Source organism: Scyliorhinus torazame, chromosome 17, assembly GCF_047496885.1.
Source record: "Scyliorhinus torazame isolate Kashiwa2021f chromosome 17, sScyTor2.1, whole genome shotgun sequence".
Classification (NCBI taxonomy): domain Eukaryota; kingdom Metazoa; phylum Chordata; class Chondrichthyes; order Carcharhiniformes; family Scyliorhinidae; genus Scyliorhinus; species Scyliorhinus torazame.
This window is the reverse complement of record NC_092723.1, coordinates 126,581,513-126,590,714: the sequence shown is the minus strand read 5'-3', so window position 1 is coordinate 126,590,714 and position 9,202 is coordinate 126,581,513.

Sequence of the window (9,202 nt, the reverse complement as noted above, 5' to 3'; positions counted from 1 at the left end):
CTGGTTCCAGGTCCTTAGTGGGACTAGTACCACCGGGCTCCTCGGGTACATGGCTGGGGAGAATGGGGTGGGACAGGGGCCAGTGCCTGGAGGGGTATCCCATTAACTCCTCCATCTGCACCCATTCTATCTCCAGTTCTCCCAACCACCCCTGCACCCTCTCTGCCTTCGCTGCCCAATAGTAGAGTAGGAGGTTCAGCAGGCTGAACAGGTTCTACTGATGGAGCTGCGTCCAGTTGTGGTCTATCTGAACCGCCAGGTACCTGAACTTAGTTTGGGCCAGTTTGAACGGCAGCGTTCCCAACTCTGCTCCTCCTCTTCGGAGGTTCACCGGGAAGATTTTGCTCTTGCTCAGGTTTAATTTGTATCCCAAGAAGGCTCCAAACTCCCTGAGGAGTTCCGTTATCTTGCCCATGCTGGCTGGGGAGTTTGAGATGTAGAGAAGCAAGTCATCCGCGTAGAGTGAAACTTTGTGCTCCCTGCCTCCTCTCTGAAAGCCTGTTCACCTCTTTGGCTCTGTGGCTCAATTGCCAGAGTGAACAGCAGCGAGGACAACGGGCAGCCCTGCCTCGTTCCTCTGTGCAGCTGAAAATAATCAGAGCTGGTGGTGTCCGTCCGTACCCCTGCCATGTGAGCGCCGTACATTAGTTTTAATCATGAGGTAAACAATGGCTCAAACCCAAACCGTTCCAGTACCTCCATGAGGTATCACCATTTTACTGGATCGAAGCAGCCAGGGAGATGATCAATTCTGGTGTCCTTCCCCAGGTGGGGGCATAATCACGCTCAGCAGGCATCTGATGTTTGACGTCAGCTCTCTGCCCTTGACAAACCCGATCTGATCTTCTGCGATTACTTCTGGCAAGCGGCTCTCCAATCTTCACCAGGACTTTGACATCAATGTTCAGGAGTTAGAAGGGCCTCTATGACCCACACTCAGTCGGGTCTTTGTATTTTTTGGGGGGTCAGTGGGATCGAGGCTTGTGCCAACGTGGACAGCAGGACCCCTCTCGACAGTGATTCATTCGTTGAACATTTCCCGCAGGTGCAGCAGGTCTAGTGCTGCCGCAAACATCGGGAACCCCTCTGATCCAAGTGCTTTCCCCGACTGCATGGAGTTAATATATTCTGTGATCTCCATCAGTCTTCCAGTCCCTGTCTCTTTTCCTCCCCCATCATTGGTGTGTCCAGCCCCTCAAGGAATTGTTTCAGCTTTGAGTCCCCCTCTGGGGCTCGGAGGTGTACAGTCCCTGGTAAAAGTTGTGAAGGCTCTGTTCATCTCGTCTGGAGCCATGATCACCCTACCATTCCTGTCCCTCACCTGCGAACAAAGAACAAAGAAAAGTACAGCACAGGAACAGGCCCTTCGGCCCTCCAAGCCTGCGCTGACCATGTTGCCCATCTACATTAAAATCTTCCACACTTCCGGGGTCCGTATCCCTCTATTCCCATCCTATTCATGTATTTGTCAAGTTGCCCCTTAAACGTCACTATCCTCCCTGCTTCCATCACCTCCTCCGGCAGCGAGTTCCAGGCACCCACTCCCCTCTGTGTAAAAAACTTGCCTCGTACATCTCCAAACCTTACACCTCGCACCTTAAACCTATGCCCCCTAGTAATTGACCCCTCTACCCTGGGAAAAAGTCTCTGACTATCCACAGTGTCTATGCCCCTCATAATTTTGTAGACCTCTAACAGGTCGCCCCTCAACCTACTTCGTTCCAGTGAGTACAAACTGAATTTATTCAACCTCTCCTCATAGCTAATGCCCTCCATACCAGGCAACGTCCTGGTAAATCTCTTCTGCACCCTCTCTAAAGCCTCCACATCCTTCTGGTAGTGTGACGACCAGAATTGAACACTATACTCCAAGTGTGGCCTAACTAAGGTTCTATACAGCTGCAACATGACTTGCCAATTTTTATACTCAATGCCCCTGCCAATGAAGGCAAGCATGCCGTATGCCTTCTTGACTACTTTCTCCACCTGTGTTGCCCCTTTCAGTGACCTGTGGACCTGTACACCTAGATCTCTCTGACTGCCAACACTCTTGAGGGTTCTACCATTCATTGTATATTCCCTACCTGCATTAGACCTTCAAAAATGCATTACCTCACATTTGTCCGGATTAAACTCCATCTGCCATATCTCAGCCCAAGTCTCCAAACAATCTAAATCCTGCTGTATTCTCTGAAAAGAACAAAGAAAAGCACAGCACAGGAACAGGCCCTTCAGCCCTATCTCTCTTGAGGCAAACTGCTTCCTCACTGGTGTGCCAGTAGGCGGCTGGCCTTGTCCCCGTGCTCATAAAAGGCCCACAGTGTCTGGTGGAGTTGGTTCACTGCATTCCCAGTGGAGAGCAGGTAAGATTCCATTTGTAGTTTTTTCTTCTCTACGGTGAGGGCCAGGGAGTATCACTGATCCACTTCAATTATGGAGTCATCAACCGCTGCCTAGCCGCCCTTTCCTTCCTGTCGTTAAGAGACCTGTGCACTATTATATCTCCCCTGACCACCACCTTCAGTGCTTCCCAGTATGTGGAGGGACAGACCTCCCCGTTCCGGTTGTTGGTTATGTCCCCGACAATGCCTTGTGACATCACAGAACGCCAGGTCGGTGAGGAGGGGTGTGTCCAGCTTCCATACGCGCCACCAATTCTGAAAGGAACAAATGTGAACTTACCTACGCTCAGATATGGCAAAAGAACCTTCCTCTCCATTCGTCAGCCTGGGTCTCCAACACGTCAGTCTGCGCAGGCTCCAACGCAGCGCAGGAGGAGTGCAGCCCCGCCCCCTTATGGCAGGGCCAGGTTGGAACACCCATTGAGGGCAGGCGTTTAAACAGCAGATTTTTATTTAAGAAAACAGGCAATATATTTAACAAGTGTTTTCAAGATATGTAGATTATTTTAACAGTTTTTATTTGCTCTTTCTTTTATACAAGCATTGCTGTTGTTATGGGTCCTTTCAGAATAATTTTTAATTTCTTCTATGATTAAGGGTGATTATTTATACGTGAACATAGGTTTGGTTATTTGTTTTAAATCTGTGAAAACACTTAAATCTGCACTATTATTACGTAACTTTACATGTGGCATGCTTAAAAATGTGTTATGTTCTAATTTAGACTATGGGCAAAAGATTTTAAAAGCGCCCCAGGGCTTTTCGCTGTCACTTACCTTGTAACATCTGATTTTTTTTAAAATTTGTGTTCACAGAATCATAGAAGCACTGCAGTGTAGAAGGAGGCCATTCAGGCAATCGAGTCTGCATCGACGCTCTGAAAGAGCACCCTACCCAGGCCCACACCTCGCCCTATCCCCGTAACCTCAATTAACCTTTAGACACAAATGGAGCAATTTGTGGCATGGCCAATACACCTAACCTGCACACCTTTGGACTGTGGGAAGAAACCAGAGCACCCGGAGGAAACCCATGCAGAGAATGTGCAAACTCCCACAGACTGGTAAAGTAACAAGCTGATACAATCACCCAAGGCCAGAATTTAACCTGGGTCCTTGGCGCTGTGATGCAGCAGTGCTAACCACTGGGCTATCATGCCGGTTGTAGGCAATATTCCCTTTAAAAATTAATTGCTATGCACGCTCACTTCATTTATTTTTTTGCCCGGCTGCACAAATGCATTTTACCTCACAACAAGGCCTGTACAGTACCTTTACCTTGCACCATCATCCTTTCTGTCATTTAATACCCTCCTGATATGGAGGTCATTAGCTATGAGGAGAGGTTGAATAAATTCGGTTTGTTCTCACTGGAACGACGGAGGTTGAGGGGCGACCTAATAGAGGTCTACAAAATTATGAGGGGCATAGACAGAGTGGATAGTCAGAGACTTTTTCCCAGGGTAGAGGGGTCAATTTCTAGAGGGCATAGGTTTAAGGTGCGAGGGGCAAGGTTTGGAGGAGATGTACGAGGCAAGCTTTTTACACAGAGGGTAGTGGGTGCCTGGAACTCGCTGCCGGAGGAGGTGGTGGAAGCAGGGAGGATAGTGACATTTAAGGGGCATCTTGACAAATACATGAATAGGATGGGAATAGAGGGATACGGACCCCTGGAGTGTGGAAGATTTTAGGTTAGACGGGCAGCATGGTCGGCGCAGGCTTGGAGGGTCGAAGGGCCTGTTCCTGTGCTGTACTTTTCTTTGTTCTTTGTTCTCTTTTAATCGTTCCTGCACTTCAGCAGAGGCGAAGCATGACTACAGATTTTGAATCTGCACTGGATTATGTAATACCTGTCAGAGAGATAGTTCATGTTAGCTTACAGGAGGCTTGCATTAATGAGGCAATAAACTTTGTTAAAGCATTTGAAGTAATCACTGAGGTTTGTAAGGATGAACATTACATCAGGGAGACTCTTAAACAATTCATCTTAAAATCCAACTTTACCTGAGCACTGAAACAGCTGGGAGGACAGGTGTGATAACATTAGTGTCCTTGCATGAGTCCAATAGCACCAGTATCAAGGCCATGATCATCCGAAACCAACTCCGCTGGGCCGCCCATATTCTTAAGATGTCGGACTCCTGACTGGCAAAGCAAATCTTCTTCACCCAGCTCAAGGAAGGATCCCGAACAAGAGGAGGACAAAGGAAACTCTTCAGAGACACCTTGTAGGCTTACCTCAAGAAATGGAACATAGACTTCGATGCCTGCAAGACCTTTGCTCAGAAGATACATACTGGAGGAACGCCCTGATTGAAGGGACACAATATTTGAGAACACCCGAGGCAAGAGTAGGTCCGGAAGAAGAGCCTGAGAAAGGAATACCTGCGACCCAGCGTCCAAGGGCAGATGCCACCTTTGGAAACACCTGACACGTGAGTGATTGAAGATGCAGCTCTAGGATCGGGCTCACCAGCCACGCAAGGACCCATAGAACCCATGGCCAATAATACGGAGTATCTGAGGTGGACAATCATACTTGTTAGCGAATGATCGCCACCTTCTATCCATTTCATAGATTTCATAGAATTTACAGTGCAGAAGGAGGCCATTCAGCCCATCGAGTCTGCACCAGCCCATGGAAAGAGCACCCTACTCAAGCCCACACCTCCACCCTATCCCCACACCTCCACCCTATCCCCGTAACCCCATCTAATCTTTTTTGGACACTATGGGCAATTTAGCATGGCCAATCCACCTAACCTGCACATCTTTGGACTGTGGGAGGAAACCGGGGCACCCGAACGAAACCCACGCAAACACAGGGAGAACGTGCAGACTCCGCACAGACAGTGACCCAAGCTGGGAATCGAACCTGGGGCCCTGGAGCTGTGAAGCAACTGTGCTAACCACTATGCTACCGTGCTGCCCTTATAGTTCCTTTAATGGAATAACATCCAAATCTTTGTTTCACTCCCTATGACTCCAAACTCACTTTAAGCAGTAAGGAAGTTGGTTGAGTGGCAGGTGGTAGATGGATGAATGCTGTCAACCTGAGAGAGGGCAGCAGGTTTACGCTCCATGGGGTCACTGCCACTGCTCCCAGAGGCAGGCTTTTTGAAAGGTCACCAGTGGGGGGGGTTTTCCGGCCCAATGAAGTCCTCATACCAATCCCCTGCAGCTAATCTTGTGAGCCACCATATTCTCTGGCGAGCCAGTGCCTGTACTTCCATTCCCCAGGCCTGGCTGTAGGCCAACACATATGAGGTGGCCCAAAGGAGCAAGGAAGAATATTGGATATGCTATGTGTTCTGTAAAAATGGCTAATTTCCAAAATCTTAATTTACATAAAATGCCACCAGAGGTCACATGCTGACGAGCCAGTGCACAAAAGGTATTAATCCTAACATCCCCCTTTTCATAAAAAATATTTTTTAAATTATAAATTTAGAGTACCCAATTGTTTTTCCAATTAAGGGGCAATTTAGCATGGCCAATCCACCTACCCTGTACATCTTTGGGTTGTTGGGGTGAGACCCACGCAGACACAGGGAGATTGTGCAAACTCCACACAGACAATGCCCAGGGCTGGGATCGAACCTGGGTCCTCGGTGCCGTGAGGCAGCAGTGCTAACCACTTCACCACTGTGCCGCCCCTCTGAAAAGTAATTTATAAAATGCAAGCCTTATTACTTGTAAGTTTCCCGATACACATAGGGCGGGATTTTCCCTTCTGGGGACTAAGACCCCCACGCCGGCGGGAAAACCGGCGGCAACCACTCCGGTGTCAACAGCCCCCGAAAGTGCGGAATTCTCTGAATTTCCGGGGGGCCAGGTGGACGGCGGAGGGGTTGGCGCTGCTCCAGCCGGCGGCGAAGGGCCAGCGCAAGTTCGTGCATGTGCAGAACGGCCGGCGTGATTCCACGCATGCGCAGACCGGCCGGCGTATTCTCGTGCATGCGCAGACCGGCCGGCGTATTCTCGTGCATGCGCGGGGGTTCTCTTCTCTGCGCCGGCCCCCGGGCAATATGGCGGAGCCCTACAGGGGCCCGACGCAGAAGAAAGAGTTTCCCCACGGAACAAACCCGCCCGCAGATTGGTAGGCCCCGTTCGCGGGCCAGGCCACTGTGGGCCCCCCCCGCCCCCCCCCCCCGCCGGGGTCGGATCCCCCCGTGCCCCCCCCCCCCCCCGAGGACCGCCCCCGCACACTCACCTGCCGACGGGACTGGCCAAAAAATGAACGGCCACTCAGCCCATCGAGGTCCGGAGAATCACCGGGGGGGGGGACCGCTGTCAACGGCCCCTGACTGGCCTGGCGGGAGTCCCGCCGGCCCCCGAAAAACGGCGGCGGAGAATAGGGCAGCCGGCGTCGGGGCGGCGGGGTGGAATTCGCGTCTCCCCCCCGGGAATACTCCGACCAAGCGGGGGGTCGGAGAATCCCGGCCCCATTCCACAAAGAAAATTAACATGCATATTGCAGGCATGCCTGCTTGTTTCTAGTTTCATTTTGACCCCCCTTGGGAATGGTCGGAATGAAGACATGGACTTGAAGAGATAAGAACAGGATATGCGGGAAGTACTCAGCAGGTCAGGGCAGTATCTGTGGGGGGAGGGTAAAAGTGTTAATATTTCAAATCGATGCTACTTGATCGGAATTAGGAAAAGGTAGAGGTGTAATGAGTTTTAAGCAATTTCAAAAGGCTGGTAAAGACAGGGGGGGAGGAGTTGGGGAGGGTTGTTGGGGAGAGGTGGAAAGAGTGGAAGAGAAGATGATCAGGTGGAATGTAGGAGAGATGAAATGACCAATGGGATGCTGGTGCAAGGCAAAGGGGAATGGTTGATGCGACCATCAATTCACACGAGACGATCAGCAGAAGTGAACAGTGGTTTTAATAAGCTAGACCTGTGCCTGCCTGGGACTGCACTGTACTGAGTGCCGCCTACAGGCTGCAGGTTTATATACCACCCCCTAGGGGGCGGAGCCACAGGCAGAGCCCACAGGGGCATCAACATAATACAGTACAATACAGTGGTGGATTGCAGAAGCAATACGTTCATCACATTCACCCCCTGTTAAAAACTGAAGTCCAGCGGGGGTGAAGTGGGCTCACAGATCGAGTCTGTACAGAGCCGTAATCATTTTCTGTGATCGTCTCAGCTCCGGCTTCGCTGCGGGCACGGGTGTTGGACTCGTTGACTCCGGGAGCGTGTCATCTGGTGCTTCAGCATGGTGTGTCGGCGATGGGGGAAGGGGGGTGTAGGGCGTGTAGGGGCGGGAGCGGTGTTCAGGATCCCCAGGGGGGCAGCTGGTAGCCCGCCGTGAAGGATTCGGTTGATGCTGATAGGCGGCGTGGGAGTGGGGGGGGGGGATAGGTGATGGTCGCTGGGGAACTGGCAGGTGCCAAATCCCGGAGGGAGACTGTATCCTGTCGTCCGTCGCGGTGCGCCACGTAGGCATACTGAGGGTTGGCATGTAGGAGCTGGACCCTCTCGACCAGGGGGTGGGACTTATGGCTCCTCACGTGCTTCCAGAGGAGGACAGGCCCCGGTGTTGTCAGCCAGGACGGAAGTGAGACCCCGGAGGTGGACTTCCTGGGGAAGACAAATAAACGGTCGTGAGGGGTCGCGTTCGTGGCTGTGCAGAGGAGCGACAGAATGGAGTGGAGCGCGTCGGGGAGGACCCCCTGCCAGCGGGAAACCGGGAGACTTCTATACCGTACTGATGTGTTGGGTAAGCTGGGTCTGCAAAGACTGCGTTTACTGTAGCAGAGAGAGAGAGACAGGCTTCCAACACTTGAAGAAATGCAATTCTATTTTATGAAACTCTTAACTATTAAACATGCTTGAACTGTGGGTTGACACTATGCTGAGTTGACTGGAGACCTGAGGCTAACCTGACCAGACTGTCTTACTACCACATGGTGGATGTTCTAGCTGTGCTCACAGGCTCTGACTGTCTCAGAGGCTGCATCTCAAGAGGGTGGGAATACTAGTGCCCCCTGGTTATATAGTGGCTGTGTCTTGTCTGGTGATTGGCTGCTGTGTTCTGTATGTTCATTGGTCATCCTTTGTGTCACTCACTGTCTGTCTGTGCACCATCATATACTTGTGTGTATAATATGACACGTAGAGCGAGGAGGACGGCCTTCCATACCGTCGTGGTCTCCCTCTCCAGATGTCTGTTTCCCTGGGGGTTGTAGCTGGTAGTCCTGCTCGAGGCAATGCCCTTATCGAGCAGATACTGACGCAGCTCCTCGCTCATAAAAGAGGAGCCCCGGTCACTGTGGACGTAAGTGGGGAAACCGAATAGGGTGAAGATGCTGTGCAGGGCCTTAATGACAGTGGCCGCGGGCGACAAATTCTGGTTGCCCGCCTCAAGGATGGGTCAAGGGCCGCCTGCACTGGAATGGGAGGAGTTGCATCCAACGTAGACGGTGGCAAAAGAAACGGCAGATCGGTGACCTCTTGGAAGGGTGTGTCCTGAGGAATCAGCAGGCGAGGCAGGACATCACGTTCAGGTGGCGAGCGTGGAAGCAGCCGCAGTGCCCGCCTATTACGGCGAAGAAAAGAGCCATCATGCATGCGAAAGAGAAATGATCTCGGGGCCACTTGCTTGACCACCACAGCTGTGGCAGACCAGCCACCGTCAGGTAGCTGAACACGAACATCAGCAGGGACCAGAGCAGGGAGATCTGTGGCGGCTTGCATTGGGCCCGAGACAGTTGCATTTTTGTCAAGGTCCGGAACGTGGATAGCTGGCACCATCATCCGTAGTGTGTGGTTCATTAGCAGCTGTGCTGG